Genomic DNA, 14127 nt, shown 5'->3' on the forward strand with positions numbered 1-14127 from the left:
GTAGAAGTTGCGAAACCAGGGCAGAGAGGACAAGTTGTGCTGGTGGTAGCAGCAGCAGTGACGGTGGCAGGATGGCAGTAAGCACATACACCCATATTTAAGGGGAGGCAAGAAGCACCTGCGGAGCACCCCTGGCTGCAGACCAGACCTGTAAGCTTGCAATTCCAATGCCGGGGAAGGCAGAACCCCATTGCCCTGGACTGTGAGGCCCAGAGGGGGAGGTGACAGAGGAGGAGGCTCCTGGTCTCTCTGCAGACAGTGAATGTCAGGAATCCATCTTAGACCCCCACCCCCACAGAAAGCACTCCAGCATGGTGAGAAACATCGCCCAATTATGACAAGTGCACAAGGCTTCGCCCCCTATAGCATAGGAGGTGTGACAGCCCCACCCAGGAAGCAAAGATAAACACAAAACTGTCAGGATGGAACAGATTATGATAGAGATCCCAGTGATGCAGCTGACCAGACAGCAAATATCTAATCTAATGAAGTAGAAGATAGGAAACTTTTCTGAGGCACAGTTAAGAGCTTTGGTTATAAAAATGCTTACAGACATAATAGCAGATCTTAAACAAAACAGGGAAGGAATGAAAAAGGCTAGTCCTGCTGAAATGAACAAAAACACATATGAAACTAGTGGTGAGGGAAAAAAAAAACAGGGATCAAATCAACGAATTGGAACATAGGGCAGGAACAAACAGTCAACCAGTGCAGAAAGAGGAAACGAAAAGTGAGGAAAATGAGGAAAGGCTCATAAACCTATGGGACAGCTATTAGTGGGCCAACATCTGAATCATAGGGTTGACAGAAGGTGAAGAAGAACTAGAAAATGAAAAATTATGTGAAAAAAATAATGAAGCAGAACCTCCCTAACTTGAGGAAGGAAATAGACTTACAGGTCCAGGAAGCACAGAGAGTTCCAAAAAAAACTAGACCCAGGGAGAACCACACCAAGACACATTATAATCAAAATGTCAAAAGTTAAGGATAAAGAGAGAATCTTACAAGCAGCAAGAGAGAAGAAGAGAATTATGTACAAAGGGGTCCCAATAAGACTGTCAGCTGATTTCTCAAAAGAAACTCTGCAGGCAAGAAGGGACTGGCAAGGAATATTCAAAGTAATAAAAAGCAAAAACCTACAGCCATGATTACTCTATCCAGTGAAGCTGTCATTCAGAATAGAAAGGCAGAGAAAGTGCTTCCAGGACAAAGTAAAACTGAAGGAGTTCATCAGATCCAAACCACTATTACATGAGATGTTAAAGGGCCTTGTTTAGGAGAAGGAGGATCAAAACTATGAACATTAAAATGAAAACTGTATCACAACAACAACAGAAGCTAGGGAACCGAAACAAAGGCAAACTAAGTAGGCAATGAGAGTGGGAAAAGAATTATAAGTATGGGGAAAAATTGGGGGGGAGGTCAGTGGGGAGGGGGAAGGGGGAAAAGGGAGGGAGATGGCACAGGAATTAAGAAGCATAGTAGGTGGGAGTGGAGTAGACAGGAAGATGTTGAGAAGAACTATATGCACAACCAATGGGCATGGACTAAGGGGTGGAGACAACTGGAGGGAAGGGGGTCACTGAGTGGTGGGGGACAAAGGGAAAATAAACTGGGGCATCTGTAACAACATAATCAATAAAGCATATTTTAAAAATCACATGACTGTATCAATAGATGCAGGAAAAATATTTGATAAAATCAAGCACACATTTATGAGAAAAACTCTCAGTACAGTGGGGATAGAAGGATCATACCTCAGTGTAATAAAGTTGGTAAATAAAAAACCCACAGCCATCTTCATACTTGGGCGAAAAGTAAAAGTGTTTCCCTTAACATCAGGGACAAGACAGGAATGTCCATTTTCACCACTCTTATTAAACATAATACTGAAAGTACTAGTCCCAGCGATCAGAAAATAAAAAGAAATAAAAGACATCCCAACTGGAAAGGAGAAAGTAAAATGATCAGATAAGATTATTTTTAACCCTATGAAGATATTATCACGCTCATATTCATTTTACTTAGGTTTGTTGAAGTTCTTACCTCAAAATCTTAACCATTGTGTAAGACTGTCCTTTCAGAGTTAAACTGAATAATTTTAGTGCATCTGTTAATAATAAAGTGTAATTGATTCATTAAATCAAATTTGAATGTAGATATGTATAAAATAGAAAATGAAAGTCTCTTTAATTCCAAACTCATAAGACTTTCTTTTCTGTTTTCTATTTTTCTTTTGGTATAAAATACCCATAACACAACAAAGATTATATCACAACATTGTGAAATTAAAATAATTAATAATAGTCAGAGTTGGCAGAATTTGAAAGCAAAGATTATCCCCATAGACTATCAGTAAAGAGTAGGAATCGGTGCAAACTTCTATAATGGCAAGTTAACAATGTGTGTGAAGTGTGAACATCATATACCCAGAAATTTTAGTTACTAATTATAATTAATAGAAATAAGCAGGAAAAGGTACAAAGATGTATAAGATATTCTTTGTACTGCAGTGCTGTTTATAACAGAAAACCAGTTTGTTTTATTTTTTTAGAAAAAGAAGAAGGGAGGGAGAAAAATTGGGAGAGAATCATCAATGTGTGGTTGCCTCTCACACACCCCCAACTGGGGACCTGGCCTACACAATCCAGGCATGTGCCCTGAGTAGGGATCAGACCAGCAACCTTTCAATTCACAGGCCAGTGCTCAATCCACTGAGCCACACCAACCAGGGTAGAAAAATTGGTTTTAAACACCGGAAATATGTAAAAAGTTAAAAACAAATTTCCTCAAAAGTAGTGCTCTTCATACATATTTATACTTTTGAGGATACATAATATCCTCTATAATAATAATGTATTACAGTAACCCAAGGAATATTTTACCAAACATGTGAATAATTAAGTCAGTGCCATCTCATGATATCCGTGGTATTTGAATTGAGTTCACTCTCCTAAGGATGAGTGCTTATTTGGATGAATGGGGAGGAGATAGCCATATGGAGGAGTTTAACTTTAAGCTCTGATTCGAAATTTGAATAGAAGTTTGCCAGAAGAATGGAAAGATGTTAAAATTCTGCTAGGCAGAGAGGCATCGTTTCATAAACCTATGGAGAGATGAGAGAAAGGCTTGAATATTCAGGATTATATTTTGGTGTTGTTGAAGCTTGCTGTGGAAGGAAGCCACATCAGGGAGGTGGAACTGGAAGAGTGTACAGGAATCCACACATTTCCTTTGTTTCATTATCAATAGCAATACCAACATTTCCTATTGCCTGTCTTTTATAATTTGGAGACAAGAAAACACTATTTTATTACTGGTAGTAAGAGTTGACCAAGCTATATTATGAATTCTAGCTACTTTTTTATCAGTCAAAATGATCTCTGTCACATTTTTAAAAATTACAAATATTGGAAAAGTTAAGAGAGACAATTCTAAATAATGGTTTTAGAGAAAAACACATGTGAAACAACTCCTTTATTGGCTGTGTGTCCGTAAGTGTTTGGCTGTGTGGTAGGTGGGCATTTCCAATCACTTTTTCACAGACTCCGAGAGCAAGGTTGTCCTATGATAGCAGTTCTATGGCTGTAATCCAGGCATGGGTGTGATTAATTTCTAAATTCAGAAATCAATCCTTATACAGCTTTAATCACTTTCAAAGGTATATACAGATCCAACGGAAAAGTAACTCCAAATGACAATCTGTGCTTGATTATGGATTTTCTTTGAATAGTTGGACTTTTAAAGAATCGATGCAGTTTTCTAATAGGGAGACACTCTGCCTACTTAATGTGATAATTCTACAGGGTGACTTCCACAACCAAATTAAAGCAAGTTTCCTGTTGTTTTCAAATATTTTCTTATTTTGCTCAAAAGATAAGTACCATTAACAACAATAAGATCAACAGCAAAAAAGCAAAGCCATGTCCTTATAAAATGAACAGGTTCTAAAAGCATTATACACAATTTGGGGATTTGTTGATTCTGCCACACTATGACCATGTGATTTGCATTAACACTTTTATTAATGGATAATGTTTCAGAGCCTGCAATACTCTAAGTACTGAGGATACTGTAGTAAAGTAGGAAAACAAATACCCTGTTTTACAGCATTTATACTCAATGATGTAATAAATTAGTTCATATGTATTATTATAAATTCTAAAGAATAAAAATGAAAGATGAATAAAGGGATAGAGGATGAATATGTTCTTGTGTGTGAGAACCAGTGGTGAGGAAAGCCTTCTCTGATCAGATGCCATTTGATTTGAGACCTGAGGAAAGTAAAGGGACAAAGCATGAAAATATTTAGGCAAAGATCATTCCAAAGAATATGGCTGCTGAACAGTGAGAGAAGTGAAGAGAAAATGTTAGATCATGAAGTACAAGAGGTATAAAAGAGCCAGGTTACCAAAGATACTCTTTGTGGATTTTGCTCCTAGCAGAAGGGGGGCGCGTATGGTCTGATTCAATGATGGTCTCAGCTTCTCTGTGAAAGAGATTTGGTTTGATGAGAGGGAAGGTGGAAGCAGGAGACCAGGTAAGATAATAGTCAAGGAAGAAAGTGATAATAATGTGGAGGAGGGTATTTATAATAGATAGATGAAGTCAAGTGGAAGTATCAAAAAGATATTTGACTTAGAACCAACCACACCTACAGTTAGAATAGATAAGAAAGGAATAAAAGATGGACTCTAGAATTCAGTGTGACAAATAAAATTGCTGATTATTTAAGTGAGGAAGTCAGTAAAAAGAAAAAATATGAGATAATTGATCAGAAAATGTCACATAACTAATGCGATCATATGAATATAACTATACAGAAGTATAAGAATGGCTTTTCTAAAACACATTTGCTGAAGATATTCTGTATTGACCAGAAAACTTACCTTGAAACAGATTTTCAAAAAAAAAAAAAAAAAAAAAGCAAAACATTGATGCAGCTTTATGTCTTTCACTTAATATAAAATGTCAAGGTTTTGCTACTGCATTTAGATATGAGTATTGTCCTGTATTAGATGCCAAGGACAAACACATCACTAGTACCATAAGATTGTATATAAAATAGAACTGTATGTATAAAATGTGGGGAAAATATATAATGTGAGAGGTAAAATGATTCATATAATCTACCAATCTCTCAATAATCCATAGAGACATGCTACAATCAGTTAAGCCTGGGCTGAGCTTCCTGGAAGAAAGGCTGGAGTGGAGAGGCCTTAGCCCTGCAATGGCCTACGGACTTTTGGGGAAGGAAGAAAAACATTGAAAGTCTCTGTTATGACGGGTGCTTTCCAGCTGAGGAAGTGGCTGAGTTAAAAGATGATACTTCATTAGCCCTGCCTCTGGTATCATGTTTTGTTTTGTTTTAATCTTGAACTAGTTCAGATGAGCTGAACCAGTTGCCTGCAAAGTCACCACTGGGAGGGTGGAGAAAATGAGCCTCCAGAGGTACCCAGATTTGTCTCTCCTCATCCTGATTAGAGTTCAGTCTCTCACTGGCATTTTCACTTCCTATTGTAATTTGACCTGCATAGATGCCGCCTCTTCAAATTCTTTTTTTAAGGCATGTTCTGTTCACCTTATAAATCTGTAGCTGTATTTAAAAAAATAATTAACACCATATTCTCTTCAATTTAGTTATAAAAATTTCCTTTTTTTTTCCTGATGTTTAGGAAAATTCAAACATAGGAATTAGGCAAAGATACATGTATATGTATGTATCTCATTTATTTTGAAGGTGCCCCCCCCAAATTTAAATCAACTTTTCTTTTGATCTTGAACTTGTGTGCCTCCCAGATTTGGCAGAATAACTTAGTATAGCATGGGGCAAAAGTGGGTTTTCAGTTGTTCATGGAGAAAATAATGCAATAATTAATAAATAATAATAGAAGGATAAACTCTGTGCTTTGTCTGCTCACAGCTGGAAACCTACTTTTGTTCACCCCTGTATACAGAGGAGATGTTACCACATTTTTGTTTGTATTTTAAACATATGTTTCCCCATAATCTGACAATGAGTACTTTACTTTTTTTGCAAAAGGAAAATTTGCCTCTACAGTTTTCCTAATGAATGCCATCATATATGACACTCAGCAAAATATTAACAGTCTGTTAAACCAGGTATGAACAAAGAGTTTATTCATCCTTAAAATAAGAAATGTACTTTTTACATAATTCACAAAGTCAAGTTCTTTTGTCCTTTATCTGAAATGTCTAATTGATTGAAAAATAAGTACTTTTGTAGTACATTAGACATCATTTAATACACATTTTAATTAATTAGTACTTAGTTGAAATTTTCAATTTAACTCTGGGTAATTAGATACAGACCATTTGTAATAATAACATTTATAGAGAAAAAGGAAGGCTAATAAAGAAACTAAATGAAGTCATTAAAGCATTGAGGTGGTCCCAATGTCTTATATTTGTAAAATAGCTAAATTTATTTTATAATTAAAACAATATATAATATTTGATCAATGTTTTAAGCTTTGCAAAGTCAGTTGACACCAGGTGTATGTGTATTATAAAACATATGTTTTGTATTTTTTATTGTCAATGACCAGTGCATGGGAGATGCATATTAATTATAAATCTGCAATATTATAGCTTTTTTTAAGGGTGCATTTGACTCAGTAAAGATTTATCCTAAGACAAATTGTACTGACTAATTCCTCTAGTTCACTTAATAGAGCAGGTAGAACACCATTTATATTCATTATAACCTGGCTTAATCATCCCATTTCTTACCTAGAGCTATGTCAGAACAGATTTTACAATTCATGATTTACATCTGATTTCTAAATAAATTCTAAACATGCAGTTTTGATAGAAAATAACAGAACCTACTTTCAGTTTTAAAAAGTTTTGAGAAATGCCATAGATCTTGAACTAATTAAATAAAAATAATTTTGTTACATCAACATGTACACAAAATATCAGGTACACAGTAATAATTTTTGCTTGTTCATTTATTTTTCTAACAGTGATTTACTATTAAATCAAATAGAATTTGAATCAGTTTCTGTTATTTACAAAGTCTAAGATGCTGTCCCAGGAGCTGAAGGACATACAAAGAAAATAAAGATATATGCATGTATTAAGTAACCATAATGAAGAAACCGCAGGATTTAGCTGAATTGTGAGCCCTTTTACTTTTGAATTAGGAATAAACATATTTAATTTCAACCTCTTGTTACACAAAATAAGGGTAATATCAATTATTGATCTAACTATCTTAAATGTGTGGTGAAAATTAAATAAAATGTATTCTGAAACTATTTTATGAATTACAACAACTCATGATACTAGCATTTCCCCAATGGATTTCACAAAACAGTAGTTCTACTGCAAATTCAACAACAAAAAGTAATTCTTTGTCAAATATATTTGGGAAATACAGCATACTGCATTCATTTCACTTACAGTGGCATGTTGCCTATTAACTTATGCAGGCTCAACAATTTTGTTGAATTTAGTATTCTCTAGATTTAGTTAGCTGTAGTTTTTTGTCACGTGGTACCTGTTAGCCCTTCAAAAATATCATACAATGGAAAATACTCAGAAAGTCTACATTATGTAAAGTTTAGTTGGGGCTTTATTATTAGAGTCTAGTAGGAGTAACAATATAATTATATGAATAGCTATAGCACACAGTAGATTTTAAATATAATAAAAGCAGTACAAATGGTGTTATGCCATCTCGTAGAAAAGAAGTACTAACCAATGTTACAATCATCAATTAATTCCTCAAAATATTTGATATAACTATTGTTGGGAGTTTGATTCAGAGTTCCTGAGAGTTCATTCTAACAGTAATATATAGTTACATGTATACATATATGTATTCATACGTTTATATTTAAACTATATATGCATATATATAGTGGATTGAGCGTCGGCTTGCGAGCTAAGTGTCGCTGGTTCGATCTTCCAGTCAGGGCACATCAGAGAAGGAAAACTCTGACTCCAAAAAACCTCCGCTGCCTTGCGGCATACCTCTTCAGGGGAAAGGCTAAGGGAGTAAACCCCGACAGAAAATCCGGAGCCGGAGTCCCTAAGGCGGTTTGACGTTGTAGTCAACACCGGCAACTCCTGCGGCGCACCTGAAGCCAAGCTGTACTGACTCCGTCTCTCCCTTGGACCCTTCAGCTGCGAAGAGAGGGGGGGTCTGCTGCATGGGCAACAGCAGACCCTCCATATCACCCTGCCCAGGCTCTGTAGCTTCAGCTTCACTGGAGAGGACACTCCAGCGTCATCGCAAGATGTCGATTCAACACGGGAGGAGACAGATACCGTGTCACTCCCGAGTCGGATTGCACAGCCATTCTCGGTGGTGCAGATAGACTCTTAAGAAGCTACACCATCGTCTCTCGAGACGGACGGCTGCCGACCGATGTCAGTGTATAAGTATGCAATGCCAAAGTATACTGAATAAAAATTTAATAACCAAAATGTAAATAATACATTAAAGCAGAGTCTAGACATGAACAGACTGGTAGGTGGAGATCGTGTGGCTGTGTTGAACGTTACATGTTGATGTGACATCTAGGACAATGTACATATCAGACATGAATGTCAGTGAGTCTGGTTATTGAATCTTGGATACTGTCTGCAGTTGAAATTGAAAGAAGAGACGGGTTGTGGGTCATTCTCACAGCTATAGAATTAGAGTAAATTTTAGTTCAGTACAGTGCAATAGAATTGAGTGGAATACACCTTTCCATTCCTTTGCTGTATAAAGCTTACATTAGGGAATGTTTAAAATTAATAGCACTTACAAGACACTTATTCTTATGTCAGTAATATCAAGGATGGGAAACAAAAAAAATGAAGTACATTCAAGGAGGTACAAAAATCACAGCAGGCTCTATGCAGTTACGTACCCAACAGACACCCCTTTCTTTCTTGTTAAGAGAATGCTAATTGCATCAGGGAACCCCGTTCATTTATGAAGCCGTGGGATTAAGGCACCAGGTAAAGAACATAGAGGAGAAATATGGAAAGAGCCTAGGTCCTTGATGATGACGTTAAGATGCTGCATTAAATATTAACTTGAACCACTTGATCTCTGGAGTTCTTGTTTTGAGAGATGCTTTATTTTATGATTTTAAACACTTTGTTTCGGGGTTTTATTGTTTTTACTACCTAAATTATTCTAACTGATAAAAATAGAGAAGGAAACATTTATTTGTTTCCCAGATGCTATAAAATAACTTTATATAGCATTACTTTATTTTATATGTGTTTTAAAACATTGCGGACACTTACATCCAAGATAGCACTACAATTAAAACTATTTAACTCTAAAAATAGAAGTAAGTGATAGGTTTCATGGGACTATAAGCTCGGGTTGGTACCTTTCTGACTCCCGCTCTGGCCTTCTTTGTACCTCAGTACTTCCTTAAGTTTTTGTCGCTGGTGGATCTTCAGGGACAAATCTTGCATAGATCCTCTTCAATATGATAACTAAGCAAGTGATACATAACAAAAGGCTTCCCAGTTCTTGAGTAAAGAGATAAACATAATTTAAGTGGAAACATAGAAGACATACAGTAGGATAGAATAGTTAAGCACAGGTGTCTGAAGTCAGATTTCTAAGCATTGTGCACGGCTTCCACTCCTTACCAGCTCTGTGGCTTTGAGAAAGTCATTTAAGTGCCGGTGTCCCAGATTCCTCATATTTAAAAAAATAAGCAATTAGCCTCTATACACAGAATTACTGTTAGGAGGGAGTACTTTACAAATGTCCCTGGCAAGTAGAGAGTACTATTACATATGCAACTAAAAAACAGTGCATAATGCTATCATTTGTTTTACTCATTCAGAAAGTCTAAATGTATTACAAAGGCTACATTTTTAAATCAATTTGTATTGTGCACATATTATCAGAAGAAGCAATTTTCCTCATAATCATGGAGTAGTGTGCCACTGATACTGCATTGGAGTAACATCTTATAATATAACAACACTTAATAGCCATATAGTACATCTATTCTAAGTAGCTAGAAGCACTTAAAAGACATTATCCAATTAATCATTACAGATCCCTGTGTGGTAGGTCAGAGTTATTATCTCAGTGTTAGAGATAATGATAGGAATGTATAATACCACTGAGTTACTTGCTAAACCTGAAGGACTGATTCAGTGCATAGCTAGGAAGAGAAACTAACTCCCGATTCCTTGTCAAGGATTCTGTTAAATGGTTCAAGCTAGTTCTTGAACTAAATAGTCTTAAATTGTTTTCTTTTAAATAATATGTAAGCATATCTAATTTTAATTGTTAAAAATGACAAAAGTGAATGTGTGTGTACCTCTGATAGCGCCTGCTTTTAAGCATATATCTACTAACATTTTTATCTGAGATGCTCATGAGTAATGACAACTTAGAATACTGCTTAATTAAAATTTTAATTAACCATAAATAGTGGTGATGATGAGTAAAATAAGATAAATGTTAATTTTATGGTTCAATCTAATTGAAGGTTGAAAGATGATCTTACTATTAAAGTTAGCATTACCACAAGGTGGTTCTGCTGCCAGTGGGTGAATTTTATCATGCTAAACTAGATATATTCCTTCAATGTATAAAATTCAGTCTGGAAGTAGATTGGGAAGAATGATGATTTAGTGGGAATTGCTGATTTGAAAAAGAAAAAGTCTTTTTTTTGAATCCTTATTTTACTTGCCACCTCTCACATCTCTAACTTGGAGCACATCAAAAAACTATCCTAGAAACAGCTTAGTCATTTATTTAATTGGGGTCAATTATATCTACAATAAGGAATTGTTGTGAGGCTTGAAAAATGTCAGAGAAGTAAAATTGCCTAATAGAATCCAGTCATTAGATTTTTAGCAAATGTCAGTTGAAATGGATTGTGGGAAGTCAGTTGAATCATTCAGCATATCCAAGTTCTCAAAACTGATCCCTAAAAAATCAGAAAAACTTAACATGTTTGATCATATTGTTTTGTTTCTCTTTTGGATATTAACACCCTCAATGACATGCCTTCAAGAGAAGCAAGGCTGCCTGTTATGACCCTCTAACAAACAATGCTTTTAACTATTTTTGGTGAAACTCAGGCTTCTGCCCTTGTATATAAATGTTATTCAGCAATACATTTTACCCATTCAGAATGTACTACATGTTTGGTTGTTTTTTTAAAGACACTAATAATTTAATAACATAATATTTGTAATGGCAAATAAAAGCTTAGTGAATTCCCTGACTGGGTGGCTCAATTAGTTGGAGCATTGTCCTATACAATAGCAAAAGGTTGCAGGTTTGATTATTGGTCAGGGCGCATACCTAGATTGCAGATTTAATCTGCGGATGGGCATGTTTGGGAGGCCACTAATCTCTCTCTCTCTCTCTCTCTCACTTTCTCTCTCTCTCTCTCTCTCTCTTTCTCTCAAGTCAATAAACATAGCCTCAGGTAAGGATTTAAAAAAACCTTAGTGGTCTATCCCAATTAAGCATATTTTTAATAAGCAGTAAAGTTATGCAACAAAGAGAGAAACTCTTATAGGAATTAGGAAGCACTGGGGCTAGGCTGATGGACAAGATATATTAATCAGAAAAAAAAGGTATATTTTCAGTACCCATGGCTCTGGAGTTGAATCCCAAACATACCACTTCCTAAACCTATGACAGTAAGCAAGTTAATTTACTTTATTAGAACTTAAGCTTATTCATGTATATAAAAAAAAAAACTCAGATAAATATGTGACATAGAGAATAAGATGAAATATTACATATAAAGCAATTAAAATTGTGTTTAGGAAATAATGGGCATTCAGCAAATAAAGATCATGTCTTTCCTTTCTCCTGCCTCATATGATGTAAGCATGGTTTGGGAATGTTGGATGTAAATTAGGTTTCTATCAGGTGGTATTTTCTCAGCAGCAGACTTTACTGTGAGGCTTGTCAAGGTCATTGTGTTAAAAAAATTCTGTATGCGTTCATGAAGCCAGAGGTCTAAATGGATCTATCACAATTTGACAGAAAAGGCACTATGCAAATCTAATGACTGCTGTCATCGTTATGGATAAGTCTCTTCATTTCCAGACTCTTAGGAAGTTGGCCGACTGTAAGGAAGAACTTCGGCTCAGTAAGTGGGTTAGTGTGATTGATTTTTACGATGCAAGAGAGCCGAACTGTAGTGAGTTCAACCTATAAAGTGTAAATTATGTATCTATATTTCTATATAAATATGAGAAGAGGATAAAGTGAAAGTGAGCAATGAGAGAGAGAGACAATAAAAAGACACAGAGGTAGAAAGAGACAGAGAGACAAGATGGGCAGACAGACTGGCAGGCAGAAAGAGGAAACTAACACACATCTAAAGCAGCAGTGCTCTCTTTTTGTCCGACATGAGAAAGGGTCCTTATTCTTCCTTGGTGGAGTGTAGTCGTTGTCAGCGGGAGATGACCAGGGAAAATGTGTGTCTCACAGCAAGGGCTGCTGTGCGGTATTTATTTTTGCAGTATATGCCCCATGCGCACATTACTTACCTTGACTATTCTTTGAAGGAATTTACTAGACCCTTTATTTTTTTATACAATGTATATCAGATGTTGTACCACATAAATCAAAACAGTACTTGAATCATGTGCAACACTAATAATATGTGTCTGTATATGCAAGCTGCAAGAAGAGTTAGGATGGAAAGAAGGTGAAGAGTATAAAACCACACAAACAAAAGCCAAATTCTGTTTTTGCTTTTAATTTTTATTGAATCTAAAGGAAATGGGAGAGAAATAAGCGTTAAAATTAAAATCACCATAAGTGTGTATCCATCTGCTTTATTTGACTCTGTAATGCATGCTAAGTAAACTGTTTTAAAACTAAATGACCCCTTCCCTCAAGTAGCTTAAGATAGCAAAGTCTGTTAAATATTTCTGAAGACGGAAAAATATATGAGCAATCACTATGTATAAATAGAACACATCATGTTAGTTGGAGACTTGAGCTCCAACTGGAAAATAAAATTCAGAAAAATGGACCATATCAATTAGTTTAGAGGAGCCGAGCAGTCTAATAATGAAAGATGGGACACAAAGAGAAGAATCATATAATTTTAGTTTGTGATTGATTCAAAATTAACAAATGTCTATACCTGTGTGCATATTATCTTTATGCATATAAACATAGGGCACTATCAACTGACAGCTTTTGGAGTCACACTGAATGAGAACAAAAATGATATTGATGAAGATTCCAAAATTAATACTCAAAAAAGCCCACCTTTCTCTGGCCACCCACGCTTCCCACCTTAGTTGCCATGAGAATTCTCCTGTTCTTGTTCAATCGCCATTCATGACAGGTATATGTATAATATTAGGAGGAAGGTGATTACCTTTAAAAATAGTAAAATGTATCCATTCATTGATGGTATTGTGAGGAAAGATTGAAGAGATCAGTGTGACTGAGAAAGCACAGTTTGATGTCACCTTTTGGGTCAGATGTATTTTGGGTCAGATATATATTTATGTGACACAGAAAAGCTATTAGAAATGGAATATGGATTTTTAAAGCTTCACTTTAATGTTACTAATGGAACCAGGCCCAGAGGAGTGATATAGAAACTACATCATAAAAGAAAATATCCAAACCTATATGAAATGAGAAAATCTAGTTTTCATTACGATATCATTATTGGTTTATAGCACTATAACTGCATCTTATTTATGCATTCCAAAGTAGAATTACAGATTTAAATTATGTCTTTAAAATTATTGCTGCCACGTTTTATTTCCTATGGTTGATTCCAGACCTCGAGAAAAGAAATGGGGCATGCCAGAGTCATTGAGTCCAAAGAGCTATATATTTAAAGAACTTGTCCTGATAAACAAAAATTAAAGCTTTTAAAGTTATAACTCCCCAGAGTAAGGACAAGCCAAGGACTCCAGTACCATTACCACTGTCAAAATCTGACCACGGCCTTAAACTTTTTAATCTGTTTGCGTTTGGCAGTGTAAGGTCATTCTTGTTCCCTGGGGTATCTTTCTTTCAGAAAGGCATTGACTCCCCATGAGTAATTTCCTTGATTGACATTTATGTGTTTTTCTGCTTAAAATAATTCAAGTGACCAGCAGCCCTCAGCATATAAATGGGAATATCCG

The sequence above is a fragment of the Furipterus horrens genome, unplaced genomic scaffold, assembly GCF_987537825.1.
Source record: "Furipterus horrens unplaced genomic scaffold, mFurHor1.1.pri manual_scaffold_5, whole genome shotgun sequence".
In the NCBI taxonomy this organism is placed as follows: Eukaryota; Metazoa; Chordata; class Mammalia; order Chiroptera; family Furipteridae; genus Furipterus; species Furipterus horrens.